The sequence below is a fragment of the Myotis daubentonii genome, chromosome 5 (assembly GCF_963259705.1).
Source record: "Myotis daubentonii chromosome 5, mMyoDau2.1, whole genome shotgun sequence".
NCBI lineage: Eukaryota > Metazoa > Chordata > Mammalia > Chiroptera > Vespertilionidae > Myotis > Myotis daubentonii.
The window spans coordinates 28,082,546-28,086,660 of record NC_081844.1 but is presented as its reverse complement, the minus strand read 5'-3'; the positions used below and the strand labels follow the sequence as shown (position 1 = coordinate 28,086,660).

The following is a 4,115-nucleotide window of genomic DNA, read 5'->3' as shown; positions in this document are numbered from 1 at the left end:
ATGTCCTCATCCATAGGTGCACGATTTTTGTCCAGTCTCTTCCCGCATCTCCCACACCCCTTTCCCCCCCAAGAATAGTCAGTCCATTCCCTTTCTATGTCCCTGATTCTATTATAATCACCAGTTCATTCTGTTCATCAGATTATTTATTCACTTTATTCTTAGATTCACTTGTTGATAGATGCATATTTGTTGTTCATAATTTGTATCTTTACCTTTTTCTTCTTCCTCCTCTTCTTAAAGGATACCTTTCAGCATTTCATATAATCCTCGTTTGGTGGTGATGAACTCCTTTAGCTTTTCCTTATCTGTGAAGCTCTTTATCTGACCTTCAATTCTGAATGATAGCTTTGCTGGATAAAGTAATCTTGGTTGTAGGTTCTTGGTATTCATCACTTTGAATATTTCTTGCCATTCCCTTCTGGCCTGCAAAGTTTCTGTTGAGAAATCAGCTGACAGTCGTATGGGTATTCCCTTGTAGGTAACTGAGTTTCTTTCTCTTGCTGTTTTTAAGATTCTCTCTTTATCTTTTGCTCTTGGCATTTTAATTATGATGTGTCTTGGTGTGGTCCTCTTTGGATTCCCTTTGTTTGGGGTTCTCCGCGCTTCTTGGACCTGTAAGTCCATTTCTTTCACCAGGTGGGGGAAGTTTTCTGTCATTATTTCTTCAAATAGGTTTTCAATATCTTGCTCTCTCTCTCATCTTCTGGCACCCCTATAATTCTGATGTTGGTACGCTTGAAGCTGTCCCAGAGGCTCCTTACACTGTCCTCGCATTTTTGGATTCTTTTTTCATTTTGCTTTTCCGGTTGGGTGTTTTTTGCTTCCTCGCATTTCAAATCATTGACTTGATTCTTGCGCTCCTCTGGTCTGCTGTCGGGAGTCTGTATAATATTCGTTATTTCAGTCAGTGTATGCTTAATTTCTAGTTGGTTCCCCAATATAACATCGAGGGTCTCATTAGTTTTCTTGTAGATCTCATTAAGTTTATCGGCAGCTTCTATACAGTTCTTGAGAGACCTTAAAAGTGTGGTTCTGAACTCTATATCTTCCATTGGCAATTTTGTCCTCTTTCTTTGTCTCTGCATTTTGTTATGCTTCCTTGGTGCACCCCCTAGTGGTCTTTGTTCGCAGTCTTATAGTTAAACCTTGATTGTTGTAGCTAATACCAGGGAGGGTTTCTGTTTTTAATATATTTTTATTGATTTCAGAGAGGAGGGAAGAGGAGAGATAGAAACATCAATGATGAGAATCATTTATCGGCTGCTTCCTGCACACCCCCTATAGGGATCGAACCTGCAACCCGGGCATGTGCCCTGACTTGAATCATACCATGACCTCCTGGTTCATGGGTCATTTCTCAACCACTGAGCCATACCAGCCAGGCTGTTGGGAGGCTTTTGATTGCTCATTCAATCTGCATATTGTTGATCTGTTCAGAATTTCTATTTCTTCATGATTAAGTCTTGGTAGGCTGTATGTTTCTAAAAATTTAAGCTTTTTTTCTGGGTTGTCCAATTTGTGGCTCAATGGTTGAGCATCTATGAACCAGGAGGACACAGTTCAATTCCCAGGTGGGACACATGCCCGGACAGTGGGCTCAATCCCTAGTGTGAGGAGTGTAGGAGGCAGCCGATCAATGGTTCTCTCTCATCATTGATGTTTCTATCTCTCCCTCTCCCTTCCTCTCTGAAATCAATTAAAAATATATTTTTAAAAAAGAATATATGTATACAAAGTAAATTATATTTTAATATAGAGTTGAACTGCATGAGTCCACTTACACACAAATATTTTTAAAGATAACTTTATTGAAATATAATATACAAAAAACTGCAAATATTTAGGGTATACAATTTGATAGGTTTGGACATATGAAAACATCCATGAAACTATTACCATAATCAAGGTAATAGACATATCCAACACCTCCCAAAGTTTCCTCGTGTCTCTTTTGTGTTGGGGGGAGAAGACCACTTAACATGAGATTTACCCTCTTAAATTTTGAAATGGACAATCCTATATTGTAAACTATAGGCACTATGTTGTACAGCAGAGCTCTAGAAATTACTCATCTAACATAACTAAACTTAATACCCATTGAACAATAACTCTCCAAATGCCCAACCTCTGGAAACCTTCTATTGTATCCTCTGCTTCTGCATTTGAACATTTCAATAGTTTTTCAATAAATATATAGTCAGCTCTCTATATCCCCATTCCACATCTGCAGATTCAACCAAAACACCATTCTCAATCCATGGGCCAACTGTATGCACTGATCTTTGCCAATTTATATACAGACTTATGCATCTATGGACTTTGGTATCTAGTGGGAGTCCTGGATCCAATCTCCTCCAGATGCCGAGGTTCAACCGGAGTTAAGTTTTTGAGGCGTCCACAGTTATAAGAAATGTATCAGGCAATCTTGACCTAGATTTTGAACTTGCAAGATGGGTGTCAGTGCTACTAACATCCACATTGTTCAGTTGTGTAGCATTTAGAAAAAAATAATTTTAGGAAAAACATGAATATGGCATTCCTAGGAAGATATCTGACAGTAAATGTGCCAAACCTTCATAGAAAAATATATAAAACTTTCATACTGAGATACATTAAAGAATGCCTAAATAAATGCAGATACTGAGTTAATGGCCTGAAAGATTTAGCAACATAAAGATGTTGACTCTACCAGTACTGATCAATTAAATTCCAGATATACCAGAATGATTTTTTGTGGACCTCTGCAAGCTTACTGTTAAATGCATATAAAGAAATAAAGGGCACAGCCCTGGCCAGTGGTGCTCAATGGTTAGAGTGTTGGCCCACCCACCGAAGGGTTGTGAGTTCAATTCCTGATTGGTCAAGGGCACATATCTGGTTTGCAGGTTTGATCCCCAGCCCTCTAGGGACTCATGCAGAAGGCAACAAATTGATTTGTCTCTCACATAGATGTTTCTCTCTCTCTCTCCCCACCCCACACCCACCACTCCATCCCTTCTACTCTCCCTAAATGTCAATGGAAAAATACTCTCAGGTGAAAAATATCCTCGGGTGAGGATTAATGAAAAAATAATTAACTACAGACTAGTCAACTCAAGGGAAACAGTAGCAGCGTTGCAGAGGGGTACAGCTGGGCCTTAATCCCTGACCAGGGCCTACAGTTCAAGGGTCCCTGTGCAGCATAAAGCTTTGTTGGGAGAGGGGGAAACTGCTGAGTGAAGGTCATGACAGCAGAGAGGAGCAGAGGCACCTCACGGGGAACAAACTGACTTGTTGTCTGAAGCCCAATGCCAGCCCCAATCTGGGCCCACACTCGGAGTGAGTGAAGTCTGACAATGAATCTGAGGTCCATGAGGTGGAGACCAGGACTCAGTGGCAGTTCTACCAGCCCCAGCTGCCCTGGAGCCTGCCAAGTTAGGTTTGGGAGCCTTCTGGGGCCACTACGTGCAGCATCTGAACAACCATGAGATGCAAGAGTTACCTTTAGAATCAAACCCTTCTGACCACCCAAAGGCAAGCACAATTTTTCTGAACAAATCTGAAATGGATGAGCAAGAAAAGAGGAACTACTTAAATCGCGTATGTCCAGTGCGTCTTACTAAAAAGTATAGCTAGCTCATGCTCAACAATATTCCTACATGACAGCACAATCAGCCAGCCTAATTTTAGAACCATAGTCCAATGTGTGGCCTTAGAAATATATTCCCTCATAAAAAACAGAAATGGATCGCTTTTTGGCCTTTTGCCTAAGATCAAGCATCGATATCTGTTCTTATCAGTTTAACATCTGATCCATTCTCTATTTGAATAGATTTTAGGAGGGGGGAGATGGAATCAGAGCTTGGTCCATCCATGCTGTGCATCCACCTGGCCAGGAATGGTGCAACCCCTCGGGAACAAAAAAGAAGAAAAGAAAAGAACAGAGCTGGAAGTAGATCATCGGATATATTAGATGAAAGAACACACCCATTCATACAAGAAATGATTCCAGAGGATCGTTTAAGCATAATCCTAAACCCAAATTTATATACAGAATATTTTCATATTGTTTTCAGAGCCACACAGCTAACAGCTAACTGTGCAACAGACTGATTTACTTGGAAAGGCATTTG

General features: G+C 40.5%; 1 pseudogene; it reads left to right on the top strand.

Annotated features, from left to right (window-relative positions):
- The first annotated feature begins 3,729 nt into the window (after window positions 1-3,729).
- On the top strand, window positions 3,730-3,894 carry LOC132236383 (U2 spliceosomal RNA; annotated as a pseudogene).
- Window positions 3,895-4,115: the final 221 nt, after the last annotated feature.